Consider the following 15,776-nt stretch of genomic DNA (forward strand, 5'->3'; position numbering starts at 1 on the left):
TGTCTTGTGAGGGTGTCAGATCTTGGAGTTACAATTGTGAGCTGCCATGTGGGTGGGTGCTGGGAATTGAACTCAGGTCCTTTGAAAGAGCAATGTTCTTAACCACTGAGCTATCTCTCCAGCCCAAAACCTGATTTATTCACTATACCTTCAATGGCTTGTTGCCAGACCTTGCCCACTACACTTTCTGACAATCTTTGTGTGAACTAGCCTTGTGTGCACACATCTATGGGTAGACTTTCCAGCTGAATAGATCACCCTCAGGGAATCTCTCCCTGGCTTCCTATTCTCCACTTAGATAACTACTGGAATTCCAAGAGTTCAGTAACATGAATGGGTGCTGGATCTCCTGGAACAAATTTCAAGAGGTTGTGAGCCATCACATATGTGCTAGGAAATGAACCAAAGTCCTCTGGAAGACACGGGAGGGTTATCACACCCTCTACAACTGGAGTTACAGCTGTGAGCTGCCCTATATCGGTACTGGAAGCATATATACCCTTGACTGCTGAGCCATAAACAAGTTTCAGATCCTTAGGTCTCAGGGCACAGTTCCTCTGCACCTCGTCCCTCCCACTTAGCCCTGAGGTGACCACCACTCCAGCACGACTCATTTACCCAACCAAGTTAAGTCCCAGATGGCTACTCCAAGTATATCCAGGAATGAGGTGGTACATGTAATCACTGCACTGAGGGGGCACGTGGGCAGTGAGACCCTTCCCCCAAACCACAAAGTGCTCCAGCGTTTGGAAGGGCAAGGCACTTGGTTCACTTGAACTGAGTCAGTTTTTCTTTTTTATTTATTCATCAATTATATGTATAATATTCTGTCTGCATGTATGACTGCAGGCCAGAAGAGGGCACCAGACTTCATTACAGATGGTTGTGAGCCACCATGTGGTTGCCGGGAATTGAACTCAGGACCTTTGGAGAAACAGGCGATGCCCTTAATGGCTGAGCCATCTCTCCAGCCCGAGTCAGTTTCTTTAACAGACCAAAGAACATGGATCACAGATAAAAATGCATTTATTGTTTCTGGAGACTGGGCCTGGGCCTCTTGTAGCCCAGCCAGGTAGTCCTTGAATTCCCAATCTTCTTGCCTCTAGCTGCCCCCAGGATCCATGGTTTATTATACTCAGATGTTCCATCTGCAGAGATCAGAAACACCACAGTGAAAATTAGACACTATCACAAAACCAAGGCTGCTCTAAGTGCCCACTGCCATGAGGGGCAATAACAAAGCCTGACCCAAGTTTCAGATCCTTACTGCATCCAGTGAGCCAAAAGGCCTGTGGTCCACATTTTGCAGCAGCCCACACCCATTCCAGCTAGACATGATGACCTCATATACACCATTCTAAATCAAACCACAGAGGCAATCAAATGTCAGGGCCCAGGGAGTTCGGATACAGAAGTTTTGAAATAGTCTTGTAAACTTTAACACAGTTGAACTTTCTGAGATTCAATCACATGGTTTATGGAAAGGCCACAAGGGTTTTTTTTTGGCGGGGGGAGGCCTGGTGCCCATTTTGTTGTTGTTCCTGTTACAGCTGTTCTCTCTTTGTAGACCAGGCTGGCTTCAAACTCAGATCTGCCTGCCTCTGCCTAAGTGCTGGGATTAAGGCGTGCACCTGGCTGCTGTTTAAAAGCCAGGTGACTCGCTGACAGACAGCTGCCACAAGCAGAAGAGAAGCCTAGGCCTGCTGGTACAGGCCCATAACCCAAACTCCTGGGAAGGGGAAGCATGAGACTAAGACCTCAGAGTCATCCTCGGCCATGGAGAGACAGCCTAACTTACAGGAGACACTTCCTGAAAACAGAAACAAAAATCTCGAAGTGACCTGGTAGTGTCTTCGTGCATCCTTACCTCTTCCGAAGTTCCATGAAACAGCTTGATAACAGCCACGTGTCACCTCAGGTCTCTTCTAGCGCGGCACCTTGGGTTCCCTAGGCTGAAGAAGAGTCAGTGAGCCAGAAGCCTCAATAGCAAACAGGACCGGCTATATCATTTACCCCATAGCTGCTACACTTCCCATCCACTCTGGCAGGCACTCTGGAAAACAGCACAGGCTGTAGGGCTAGAAATACCAAACCTCAACCTGACAGTTCCTGCGAGGAAACCCCTGGACACACAGGACTTCCATGGTGGAAGGAGAAAGCCAACTCCTGCCAGTTGCCATGCGTGGCTCACACATGCACATAAAAGAAATAGAATGGAAGACCTGGCCCAGGCAGTGGCGGCAGGCGCCTTTAATCCCAGCCCGTTCCACAGAACTCGTTCTAGCATAGCCCAGACTACACAAAGAAACACTGGGGGAGCGCATGACAAACTAAAGATTTGGAATCAGGGCCCGGTATGATGGCAAACAGTTTTAATCCCAGCACGTGGGAGACAGGGGGATCGGTGTTCAGGGTAATCCAGGGTCAGTGAGACCCCTGCCATAAAGACACAACACTTGCCTTCTCACAAACAAACCCCCAGTACCAATGTCCTCCTCTGCAGGGAGGCCTTCCTTACGTATTGGCGTACTGGCCAGACCACCACCATCTGCAGGCACCCAGCCCTTGACTTCCTTGCCTTCTAAGGAGACCAGGACCCACATGCCTTCCTCTCCCTGGAAAGCAGAACCACGTCAGTAGGGGGACCAAACTATTGGACCCCATGCCGAGTATTTTGCAATTGTTTTAAGAATTTAAAAGTTTGTACTAACTCTGGAGCATAGAAAAATATTCAACGACTTATTTGCCTCTACACCAGAACTGTGCAAAACCTTCCCACAACAGTCTAAACAAACAAGGAAGTGCAACATTTGTCAATTCTATTCACGTGGAATTTACCCACGTGGCAGGAGTCTGCCATATTGTCTGAAATTTCTATAACCTTGCTCTGGAGAGAGCAGGGCAAGGCCTCAAACCACTTCAAACTGCTCTGGCAAGCACTGTAGGAATGCATAGGGTCACTGCAGACCCAAGCACGCTGGAGGCTTGCAAAGCTCCTCAATCAAATCCTGCATAACCCACACAGCCCGCACTGCAGTCTCCAAGACCCAAGTGTCCTGATAACTCTGCAGGGAAGAATTAATCCTGAAGGTGAATTAGATACTGAGTTTGGCTCCTGAGGCCCCGGATTACCTGTGTTGGCTGAGGGAGCACGGAAGGCTATCTGGAAGTGGATATCTTATTTACAAAATGGCCTTTTCTTCCTTATTCTTCTCAAGATGTATTTTCGAGGCTGGTGCAGAAAAATGCGACACATTAAGTTAATCTGGTAATGGTTCAAAGAAATGAGAGTTCGCTTCCAGACAGGCAGAGCCCGGCTTTCACAACTGACTTACCAGGATATCTTCCAGAAGAGCTCGGTCAGCCCTTCCACGCTGTGGGTCCATCCTCCTGGCCTCGATTTCCACCTGAGAAGGGGACAAGGCACGTTCAGACCCGGCCTGTGCCTATCACCAAATTCTAGTCCCTCGAAACTCTCTCCGAGGTCAGACTCTCTCTCGAGGGGAGAACCTCCATGCTGCGGCAGGAGTCGCTAAGGTCTGGAAAGAGTACCCCCGAAGTAGGCCTAACTTACCCCGTGACACGTGTCTTCCCGGGGGAAAACCGTCCCTACCCACAGCCTGACCTCCTGCCTCCCGCCACTGAGCCCTGCGATCCCTACCTGGCCTCAGGATAGCCCAGCATGGCCCCTGGTCCTTGATGGCGGTAGATGCAGAAAAGGCAAGGAGCACAGCACACAACGGTGAACACACCACCCGCATGGCTGCCAGCCGCGCACGCGCACTCGTATTTAGCGTTATCGACAGAGCAGCGAGCCACGCACGCGCCTAACGTCATCGCGCAGCCCCTCCCCGAAGCCGTGGCGCGGGCTCCAGGATGGTGACGTCGGCGGACCCAGGGCGTGGCCTCGAGCGCGGTTTTGAGCGTTGGACCCGCCCTGGTGGTGGCGGGCGGTTGCTGGCGGTCCTCAGGCCATTTGGCCAACTTCTTTATCTTCTCCGCTTTCCGATCCCGGTGCCACAGCTAGGGACTGAAACCTGACGGAGCCCAGGAAGCCCCGGCTGTGCCGTAGGGGCGAATGCCCCGGCTGGGCAACACGTGGACTCGGGACCCTCAGAATACCAACGTTTGGGAAGCTAATGTGCATGGACCAGCAAATACAAATGAGAGGGGCAGGAAAGAAAACCCTTTCTTCCAGAATTTTCGCGTTCTCTCCTTTTAAAATATATGCCTGCCTTTTTTTTTTCCTTCAAACACAGACTCTTTCATGAATTTGGTAGTTGAATGAAAGAAAAAGGAGCTGGGTAGTGGTGGCGCACACCCTTAATTCCAGCACTCTGGAGGCAGAGGCAGGTAGATCTCTGTGAGTTCGAGGCTAGCCTGGTCTACAAGAGCTAGTTCCAGGACAGGCTCCAATGCTACAGAGAAACCCTGTCTCGAAAAAAAAAAAGGACTTTATTCTTGGCCCAGGAATGTGGATCAGCAGCCAAAGGCCCTTGCCACTGAGTTCGACCGCCAGAATCCATACGGTGAAAGGAAAACCAACTCCAGCAAGTTGTTCCCCCATCTCTGAAAGGACTCTGGCCAGCTGCTTGGGCATGGGTCTGACAGGCCTTTCCCATTCCCTCTGTTTTGCTACTTTTGTTAGATTCCATTCCTAAAGCTAGCTCCAAGGTTTGTTTCCTTATTTGGCCACTTCCTCCTCCTGAGGTTGACTACGAAGGTCCAGCAATCAAAGTATTGAAGTTCAACGATCAGAAGCCCCTTTTGATAAGCCCTCTAATTAACATGCCCAATTAAAATTAAACACCTTATCCTAATACGGAGTTTCCTTTGGACTGCCATTCTCCTATGTCACGTCTGTTTCCTCTCTATCCAGAGGCAGCCCTTTGTCCCTGGTATTTGTCTACCCACTTTTCCTTTTCCTTCTCCCTCTTTCCTCTATTTTCTGTGTTTGTGTCTTATTCCTTGCCCTCTGTCCCTCTGGGTCAAGTAAATCTTTGTGCTGAGAACTTGGTCTTGAGGGTCCTGAACCAATAACTTTTCCTTTCAGTCTCTGCTTGTGGGCTGTGAACTCTGCATGCCCACCCACATATTACACACAAGTGCGTGCACATACACACACAATACATGTAAAAATTCTTGGGACTGTAAGGATGGCTCGGTAATTAAGAGTGCTTGCCATTAGTTGGTGACTCACGTCTTTAAACCAAGCTCTAGGGAGGCACATCTGTGAGTTCAAGGTCAGCCTGGTCTACAGAGCGAATTCCAGGACAACCAGTGCTACAACACAGAGAAACCCTGTCTCAAAAAACAAAACAAAAAAAGAGCACTTGCCCCTCTTACAGAGGACCCAGGTTCAATTCCCAACACCCACATGGTGGCTCACAATTATCTTCAACTTCAGTTCCAGGGGATCTACACATTCAAGTAGCTGGGATTACAAATCTGTGCCCAGGCCCAGCTGGAAGTCATCTCTTGGAAATGTAGCTGTCAAGGGACAAGAAGCTCCATCCTTCAATGTCCTGGTGACAAGAGCTTGTTCCTTGACTCCAAACTGCAAAACCTGCCTATTGTAGGCCAACAAGATGACTCACTGGGTAAAAGCACTTGTCACCAAGCCTGATGACCAGAGTTTGATCCTTGGCATATATGTGGTAGAAGGAGAGGACAAACACCCACATGTTCTCTGACTTCCCGTGTCCAGTGTGACATTCACACACACATTAAATATAATTTTGTTGTAGCGCACGCTTTTAATCCCAGCACTTGAGAGGCAGAGGCAAGCGAATCTGTGAGTTCAAGGCCAGCCTGTTCTATTTTATGTGTGTATCTTAGGGTTACTATTGCTGTCATAAAACACCATGATCAAAAACATCTTGTGGAGGAAAGAGTTTATTTCATATTCATATAACAATTTATATCATATTCATATAACAGTTTATTTCATATTCAACATTCATATTCAATATTCATATTCAATATTCCTAGTGTCAAAACACCATGATCAAAAGCATCTTGGGGAGGAAAAGTTTTATTTCAAACAGTTTATTTTATATTCATATAATAGTTTATTAAAAAAGCAGCAAGAGTAGGAACTCAAGCAAGGCAGGAACCTGGAGGCAGGAGCTGATGCAGAGGCCATAGAGCCTGTTAACTGGCTGCTCATCGTGGCTTGCTCAGCCTGTTTTTATTTTATTTTTTTATAGAACTCAGGTCCACCAGTCCAGCGATGGCAGCACCCACAATGGTCTGGGCCCTTCCCCATCAATAATTAAGAAAATACCCTACAACCAGATCATGTTTTGTTTTGTTTTGTTTTGTTTTTGTTTTTTTCAAAACAGGGTTTCTCTGTGTATCAGCCCTGGCTGTCCTGGAACTAACTCTGTAAACCAGGCTGGCCTCAAATTCACAGAGATCCACGTGCCTCTGCCTTCTGAGTGCAGGGATTAAAAACATGCGCCACCACCGCCCAGTGCTACAGTCAGATCTCATGGAGACATTTTCTCAATTGAGGGTCCCTCCTTTTAGATAACTCTGGCATGTATCAAGTTGACATTAGCCAGCACAGTCTAAGTGTTTTGCCTGTATGTTGTCTGTGTATGATGTGTGTGTCTCCCAAGGCCAGAAGACTGCCCTGGATCCCTTACAACTAGAGTTGCAGCTGGTTGTGAGCTGTCATGCAGGTGCTAGGAATCAAGTTCTGGTCCTCTGGAAGAGCTGCCATCTTAACCACTGAGCCATCTCTCTAGCCCCTGGTAGTCCCTTCTCGTCAGGAAGGGATATAGCCTAGAGTATTTACCTAGCATGCTCAAAGTCATGTGTATATTTAGTCCTCAGGTCCTCATAAGCCAGGTATAGTAATCTATCCCTTTAAGTCCAGACTATCCTCATCCACATAATAAGTTTGAGGCCAGCCTGGGACACATGAGATCTTGTCTCAAAATTAGATGCTCTGTTCATGCGATAATTCCACATTTACTTAATGAAGGCTCAGTCCCTTCAGTGCCAATTAAAGTAATGGTTCAATGAGCTTGTATTTTCTGATTTCAAGACCTAAAGAAAAATAATGAAAGGGCTGGAGAGGTGGCTCAGAGGTTAAGAGCATTGCCTGCTCTTCCAAAGGTACTGAGTTCAATTCCCAGCAACCATATGGTGGCTCACAACCATCTATAATGAGGTTTGGTGCCCTCTTCTGGCCTGCAGGCATACACATAGACAGAATATTGTATACATAATAAATAAATAAATAAATATTCAAAAAAATAATGAAAGAGCTAGGCAGTATTCGTGCACACCTTTAGTTCCAGCACTCAGGAGGCAGAGGCAGGCAGATCTCTGTAAGTCTGAGGCCAGCTTGGTATATAAGAGCTGGTTCCAGGACAGCCAGGGCTACACAGAGAAACCCTGTCTCAAAAAGCCAAGAAAAGAGAGCTAGAACAATCCCTAAATCACAATGCCCTCTCTGAAGCACAGCCACCCTATATGGTCCAGATAAAGCAACGGTGAACTGAAGAACCCCGATGCCGCACTGTAGTGAAGATTGAACACATTGGCTGACTAGGAATGTTCAGCTCACATTGCCAACTTAGCTGGGGCTATCTTTATTTATTTGATTTTTATTTGATTTGACTTTTGGAAATAGGGTTTCTCTGTGTAGCCCGAGTTGTCCTGAAACTCTCTGTAGAGCAGGCTGGCCTTGAACTTGCTGTGACCTTGAATTACCGATGCTCTTGCCTCTCTGCTCCTAAGTGGATTACCCGAGTGTGCTCTCAATGCCGGCCTCTTTTGTTCAGTGTAGATAGAAATTAAAAAGTAGGCAAAGTGTAGCTTCCTCAGAGTTAGCAGCTCTGGGCTCTGAGTGGCAGCAGCTCTCAGCTCTTAGTAACTCTCTGCGCTCTTCTGGCATCCAGAACTTGAATCTGCAGCCTTACTGGTAGCTGGGGCCAGCAGCTCTTCCTGCAGTTTTCTAATATGCTCTTCTGGGAGCTTCTGTTTCAGCTACTGGAGGCTAGCTGGCAACTACTCAGGGCTAATAATAGTCCTGGATGTTATCAACTCCTTAATCTTAATGAGAGCAACCTGCTCTACCTGAGATAGAAATCACAAACAGGCAAAGTAAAGCCATCCCAAAGAGGCTTAACCGTGATTGATGCTTCGGTGTAGAGTGGAGGTGGCCCTGGGTTGTCCTGACAACGACAGGGAGAGGATGCTGCGTGTGTTTGGTCACTCTCTCGCTCTGGTATTTTGAGACAAGTTATCACTTTGTAGTCCTGGAAGGACTGAAACTCACAAATCATTGGTCTCAAACTTAAATCAAAGGCTGTGTGTGGTGGCACACACCTTTAATCTCAGCACTGGGAGGTAGAAGCAGATGGATCTCTGAGTTCAAGACCAGCCTGGTCTAGAATGTGTTCCAGGACAGCCAGACTTGAGATCCTGTCTCAAGCAAGCAAGAAAACAAGAAGGAAAAAAATGAACAACACAACCTTCATCAATCCTCCTGCCTCAGTCTCTTAAGTGGTAGGATCTTAGGTGTGGGTCCAGCAGACCCAGTAGGAGTACTTATGCATACTGTGAATATATGTCACTATGATTGCTTTAATGAATAAGCTGACTGGCCACTAGCTGAACAGGATAAAGTTAGATGGGAAAGTCAAACTGAGAATGATGGGATGAGGAAGGGTGGAGTCAGAGGAGTTGCCAACCAGCCACCGCAGAAGCAGGACATGCAGAAAATGAGGTAACAAGCCATGAGCCACATGGCAAAGCATAGATAAGAAATATGGGTTAATTTAAATGTAAGTGTTAGCTAGTAACAGGCCTGAGCTATCAACCAAGCATTTATAATTTATATTAAATCTCCAAGTCAGTTATTTGGGAAGCAGCTGCTGGTTATTTGGGAGCAGGCAGTCGGGACAGGAAAACTCGGCCTACAACTGTGCCTGCTAATTTTACAGGTGTACTCAACTTCTTGTCCAGACCATTACAGGGTGGTGGTGTTCCCTCATGGACTGCTATGGGGACATCTAAAGTAGCTGCAGAGGGGCAGAGTCACCTGGAAAAGCAAAAGGCTATCTAAAGGGCCACAGCCAAAGCAAATCTTCCTTGGCGGTGATGGGGTATCTGACAAAGCCGCGGCTGGAATGAAGTCTCTCAAGATGGCGGTGAGGCATTTAGGACCTCTGAGACTTTCGCAGTGGTGGATTGACCAGACCAGGCCAAAGAAGCTCCTTTCAGCTGCATTTCCACATGTGGCTGCACCTGGAGGGATGAGAAGCCAGGCCGTAGTCAGCTTTTGCTGCCCCTGAGCCTTGGCCATAGGACCCTTCTATTTTGCCTTATCTGCAGAGATGCTATGAAGGGCTGTCTCCAACTTGGTTAAATATAGTATGACTGAACCAGGAACCGGAAGATGGAGAAGCCACATCCAGAGTTAGTGGAAAAGGTGGCAGAGCTGGGTGACAAAGTCCAACAGCCACATTTACCAGGAGTGCATCAAATTGGCTTGGGTAACCTGCTACAGCCAAGAAGAGCACCTCAAAGAGGACGGGGGGCTCTCGCTGTGGGGAAGTGGAGCAGATGTTTGAAAAGCTTGGGCTTCTGAAAGGAAGAGAAGAACTGGCACCAGGTAGAGCCCTCATGAAGGGGCAGTCTGGTAATTGAATAACTCGGCCATTTTTCTTCAAGATGTTTAAACAACAAAACGGGGTAGAGAATTTATTGGTAAGAAAGCAGGATCCAGTGGATGGAGAGGTGGCTTGGAGCCTAAACTGCATCCCTAGAAACCGTATGGTGGAAGGAGAGAACCGACTCCGCAAACTGTCCTCCAACCAGGAAGTATCATGTGTTCTGTGGCAAAGCACATGTGTGCATGTGTGCACACACATTAAATAAGTAAATGTGCTAGAAGGAAAGAAAAGGAAAAAAGTAATCAGCCAGGTGATAATGCCAGTATTTGGGAGAGAGAGGCGAAAGGATCCACAACTCAGTGTCGTTTTGGCCGTCTGTCAGGCTTGAGATTCGCCCTGGCTCAAAAACGAAAAAGAAAATCACTGAAGGCTTTTAGCCGGGCGGTGGTGGCGCCTTTAATCCCAGCACTCAGGAGGCAGAGGCAGGCGGATCTTTGTGAGTTCGAGGCCAGCCTGCTCTACAAGAGTTAGTTCCAGGACAGGCTCCAAAGCCGCAGAGAAACCCTGTGTCAAAAAACCAAAAACAACAACAACAACAAAAACAAGGCTATTTTGCGGTGGCACTTTGGGAGAAATGAGACTGTTATGATTCTAGCTGTTTTCATTGGTGTGTTACGACACCAATCCCTTAAACAATCAGACGATTTATACATTTGAGAACCTGACCCACAATCTGCAGTAGATTGCACAAGAAGCCAACCCTCAGTTACAGTCATTGGCACAGGAAGCCAGTTTGTTGTAAGTCAGACTTATAGGAAGCCAAGGGCTCTCTGGTGACAGTCAAAAAAGCTTATAACAAAAAAAAAAAAATCTAACTTCTGTGCCACCTCCAAATATGCAGAACCTGATCAATAACTGAAAGCTTCCCAAATTTGTGGCCTATCTTTCAACTTAATTTAAGACCAACTAAAAGAAGACAAATATGCTCTCCTAACCTAATGTGTGAGGTACCCACAGTGGTCAGACCCTAACCAAATGTGTGAGATATACATAGCAGACAGACCCTATGTCTGAGGTACCCACAGAGGACAGATCCTAAATTTCCTTTTTTCTTTAATTTTCTTTCCTTTTTTCTCTGAGATAGGATTTCTCTGTGTAGTCCTGGCTGTCCTGAAACTAGCTCTGTAGACCAGGCTGACCTCGAACTCACAGTAATTTGCCTGCCTCTGCCTTCCGAGTGCTGGGATTAAAGGAATGCACCACCAGCACTTGGCAGATTCTAAGTTCTAATCAGGGCTTTCTCTTCCTCCCTCTCTGCCTTGCCTTGTCCTTGCTTTATTTATTTATTTGTACACCTGTTATGTAACCCCAACTGACCTCATACCTCAAACTCAGGGCAATCCTTCTCTTTAGTCTTGAGTTCTGAGGTTATAGGTGTAAACCATTAAGGTGTTGTGGAATATTATTTTAGCTGTGTAAAGATGTGTTACATTTGTTTATGATGCAAAATATTACTTTAAATATGTGAAGAGGTGTGTTATATTATTTATGTTGTATTTATTTAACAATGTAAGGATGTGTGTTTAATTATGTAATGATATATTTCATTTGTTTCACCTTGCCTGCCTAAGGTACCTGATTGATCTAATAAAAAGCTGAACGGCCAATAGCTAGGCAGGAGAGGGATAGGCAGGACTGGTAGGCAGAGAAAATAAATAGGAGGAGAAATCTAGGTTCCAGAGAGGAATGAGGGAAGGAGGAGGAGGAGAGAGCAAGGGAGAAAGAAAGGGACATGCCTGGGGCAAGAAGCCAGGCATCTGCCAGTCAGACAGGAAAAGTAGTGAAAGTAAGATATACAGAAGGAAAGAAAAGCAAAAAGCCTTAAGGCAAAGGTACATAAAGGGAAACAGGTTAATTTAAGTTAAAAGAGCTAGCCAGAAAAGAGCCTAAGCTAGGTCGAGCACAGCACCTGTCCCCTAATGCTTGCAGGTGTCCAGGAAAACCAGTAACTTTGAGCACACAGGATTCTCTTCTCAAAGAAAAGGATATAAAGCCTGCTCTTCCCTCCAGAAAGCTGGGAATTGGTGATCTTTGTTATATATCCTACACCACAAGCCACATCAAACTCAAACAACCAGGACTGGAGATACCTAGTAATATAAATGACTCTTACAGCCAGGGACTCCCCCAAGCTCCCACAACCAGGACCAGAGGTGGCTAATGTCCAAATTGACCTCTATGCTATTTGTAAGCCTGGCCAGATCCTTCCTTAGGCCATTAAGCTAGTACAGGTAGCCTATTTCCAGAACCCATCTTCTTAGAAGAAATGACATGTACACTGAATTGAGTCTTGATGTAATTATCCTTTTTTTTTTTGTACCAGGGATTGTATTACTTACACCAGGATACTTTTGTCAAAATTATACTGTGTTTAAATATACTGGCAATAACCCCTCTGGTATCAGACTTTTTAGAAGTTTTGTTTGTTTGTTTGTTTTTGCTTTTCAAGACAAGGTTTCTCTGTGTAACCACCCTGGCTGTCCTGGAATTTGCTTTGGAGATTAGACTGGCCTTGAATTTGTAGAGATTCACCTGCCTCTGTCTCCCAGTGCTGGGATCTCTAGTGCTACCACTGCCTGGTTTATTTTTTTTTTCAAAGATTTATCACTTTTAGTTTGTATATGTGAGTATTTTGTTCGCGTGTATGTAACTGTATGTACTATGTGCCTGGTGCTTATGGAAGGCAGAAAAAGACATCAGATTCCCTGCAACAGGAGTTATATACAGCTGTGAGCAGTCATGTAGGTGCTTGCAACTGAACTCAGATTCTCTGGAAAAGCAGTATGTGCTCCTAACCCCGGAGCCACCTCTCCAGCTCCAAACCTTCTTGATCAGTGATTATGTGGGAGGGCCCATCTCGCTGTGGACAGTGCACCCATGAGCAGGTGGTTCTGGGTGGTATAAAAGAACAAACAGGTTGGCAAGCCCTGGGGAGCAAGCCAGGAAGTAGCATTACCCCATGGCCACTGCTTTGGGTCCTCCTCCAGGTTCCTGCCTTGACTTATCTCAATGATCTGTAACCTATAAGGTGAAATAAAACCTGAGTCCCAAGTTGGTTTTAGTCAGTGTTTTGCCCTCACAATAGAAAAGTAAATATTGGGGGCTGGAGAGATAGCTCAGAGGTTAAGAGCATTGCCTGCTCTTCCAAAGGTCCTGAGTTCAATTCCCAGCAACCACATGGTGGCTCACAACCATCTGTAATGAGGTCTGGTGCTCTCCTCTGGCCTGCAGGCATACATGCAGACAGAATATTGTATACATAATAAATAAATATTAAAAAAAACAAAAGAAGAGTAAATATTACAACCAGCACCATATTTTAAATTCTTGGGAGAGGAGGCCAAGAACCTGGAAATCCAGGACCCTGACAAGTAGTAATAGACTCATTTCCTTTAACAGATTTCTGTCTCTCTGTGTTTTGCTAATGGGGGCAGGAGATGTCAGATTCTGTTTACAATGTCAAAGAAATCTTCTGGCATTTAGTATGTCTCAAAAGCATGAATATTTCCACCATGTGGCAGATCAAGCAGGGGTATGGGAAGTACCCTTCTAGTCTTCCTCCTGTGCTAAACCATAGACACAGATGAAAGAGTATATTTAGTCTAACCATTTAACAGCAGTGCCTAGTATTTAGGACATTCTACAATCTGTCATCAGAGTATCTTTCCACATATATCACTCTTCGTTTGCTTTGTTTGAGATAGGGTCAACTAGCTAGGCAGTTGTGGCACATGCCTTTAATCCCAGCACTCGAGAGGCAGGAGGATCTCTGTGAGTTTGAGACCAGTCTGGTCTACAGAGTAAGTTCCAGGACAGGCTCCAAAGTTGCACAGAGAAATCCTGTCTCAAGAAGCAAAAATAAAAATAAAAAAGTAGAAAATGCCCACAGGCCAAACTGATAGCCTTGAACAGATCTGCAGAAGAAACAAGGTAACTTTATTCAAAACAACTCTAAAGTATAGATTTAAGAGGGTCATTTGAGTCAGAGTTCTCAAGGACCCAGACTTTGAGGCTTTCTTTTAGGATTCAAGAGCAGGAGTTTGGTATCTAAGACACAGGAATGGCCAGCTCTCTATTTTGACTGATAGATTAGGCCATGTATTTTTTTTCAGTTGCACATATCCCTTTTCGAAACTGCACCTTATTTTAAATTTGTGCACACTCAATTATACACTAGTATAAGTTAGTAAGTAGGGAATTCTCTCTGAAGATTTATTTATTTGAGGTCACAGATTTGCTGTACTCTGGATGCATCTCAGAACAGCTCAGGCTGGACAATGCCCCTATGCTGTACCAGGATGCACTGGAGACATAGTTGAGTAGAAACTGTCTAAATTGGATTGTTGTTAGGGGCAGAGAAATTTATATTTTTCAGAGAGAGCAGTATGTGTGTCTGATGCAGGTTTGGGTCCAAGATTGGCAGATGCAATTATTCAGAGAGGATTTTTGTACATAGTGTGTACAGAAAAGGATCGAGGTTGCATTATTAGAAGAGGGTTGTACAGAACCAGATGGAATCTCGTGCTATGAAAGTATTTCCTAAGCTTGCTTGCCTCAGTTCTGTTTATAGCTCTGGTCAGAACTGGGAAGAGAACAATCACATTCATTCAGAGTCTCCTCTACAATTTGTGAAAAGATTAAATAAAACCCAGGCCATAAGTGCCAGAGAGATGGTTCAGTGGTTAAGATGAGAACACTACATAGAATAAGCAACCATGGGGCACTCAGTCACAAATGGGACATCTACATCACACCCTCCTTGAGGCTCAGGAACCATCAGTGAAGAGGGGGGCAAAAAGATTATAAAAGCCAGATGTGCAGTGTGGTAGTAATGTGGTGGTGGTAGTGGTGGTGCACGCCTCTAATCCCAGCACTCGGGAGGCAGAGACAAGCAGATCGCTGAGATTTCTAGGCCACCCTGCTCTACACAGCATGTGCTAAAACAGCCAGAATTACAGAGAAAGACTCAATCTCAAGAAAAAAAAGAAAGAAAGAAAGAAAGAAAGAAAGAAAGAAAGAAAGAAAGAAAGAAAGAAAGAAAGAAAAAAGCCGGAGGTTGTGGAGAGGGTTGTAAGAGTGCCTTCTGGACATAGCAGGACTCCTGCACTCATGAACTCAAGCAGCTGTGGATGTCTGAGTAAGACCTGCACCAGACCAAACCAGTTAACATTCTGGCTCTGCGTGAAAGGCATTCATGAGCCTCTCCCCACCCATAGTGGAACTACTGACCGGAAGGGGAGGAGCCATATTTATTTGAGGGTGTGAGTCCCTACTGCAAAGGGAAAGTGGGTGAGGCCCTGACAGAATCTATTACAATTAGCAGTCTACTTAGTATTTTAAAATAAATTGGCTTCATTTAGCATTAATTTACCATCAACCAAGTCCTTACTGTGGGTTGGTGTAACAGCACAAAATAGAGGCCTGTTAGGGGTGCTTTTGAAACCCCCCCCCACAAAGCTGTTCTATGGATGTGGTTAACTATATACGATGACAACTTATTTCTGAGTGCCCTTGTTGTTAACTCTTATTTTCCTGAGGTACCTAAGCTATGAGAGAATGAAGCTTTCTTAAAAATAATTTTTCTTGGCCTGGGTGTGAGATTAGTGAACATAGTGGGTTTGGTGGACCATAGAGTCCATAACTTTCCAGGGGGTCCACAGCCATAACCCATGAGCTGCCGCTCAGCTACCATGTCTTTAAATTCACTTTCATTAGGCTTTAAAGTGAATCCTCCCTTCTTAGAGATGCGGATCTTCTGGCTATCAAGGAAGTTGGCTGCATCAAGCTTGATCCTGCATACATTTCTGAATTCAGTTTTTTTTCTTCTAAGTCTCTTGTAGCTACGGATGACCTTGAACTCCTCATCTTCCAGTCTCTACCAGTCAAGGGCTAGGATTGCACAGGAGTGTGTCGCCACACCCAGCCAGAACAGAAAGTTACTAGAAAAGGGTTTCCTTGCGGCTCACAGTAACAAGCAAGAAAAGCCAAGTGGCAGCGCGCCCAGAACCAGGGCTGAAGAATGGCCCTGCCCCTTCCCAGGGGCTCGAGGCCCGCCCCCGGTCGCGAGGCAGGCTGGGAAGTCGG

At 45.9% G+C, this 15,776-nt stretch overlaps 1 long non-coding RNA gene and 1 other non-coding gene across 2 annotated transcripts; both read right to left on the minus strand.

Moving 5' to 3' along the window:
- Positions 1–1,008: 1,008 nt before the first annotated feature.
- Positions 1,009–3,813, minus strand: LOC146893912 (uncharacterized). Its single transcript, XR_015002785.2, has 5 exons — positions 3,662–3,813; positions 3,336–3,407; positions 3,133–3,232; positions 1,868–1,952; positions 1,009–1,148 (listed from the first exon to the last, which is right to left on the minus strand). It is a non-coding gene; the product is annotated as an uncharacterized LOC146893912 (long non-coding RNA).
- On the minus strand, positions 2,860–2,991 carry LOC125410508 (small nucleolar RNA SNORA9). Its single transcript, XR_007235069.1, has one exon. It is a non-coding gene; the product is annotated as a small nucleolar RNA SNORA9 (small nucleolar RNA).
- Positions 3,814–15,776: the final 11,963 nt, after the last annotated feature.

Source organism: Myodes glareolus, chromosome 8, assembly GCF_982192425.1.
Source record: "Myodes glareolus chromosome 8, mMyoGla1.1, whole genome shotgun sequence".
Taxonomy (NCBI): domain Eukaryota; kingdom Metazoa; phylum Chordata; class Mammalia; order Rodentia; family Cricetidae; genus Myodes; species Myodes glareolus.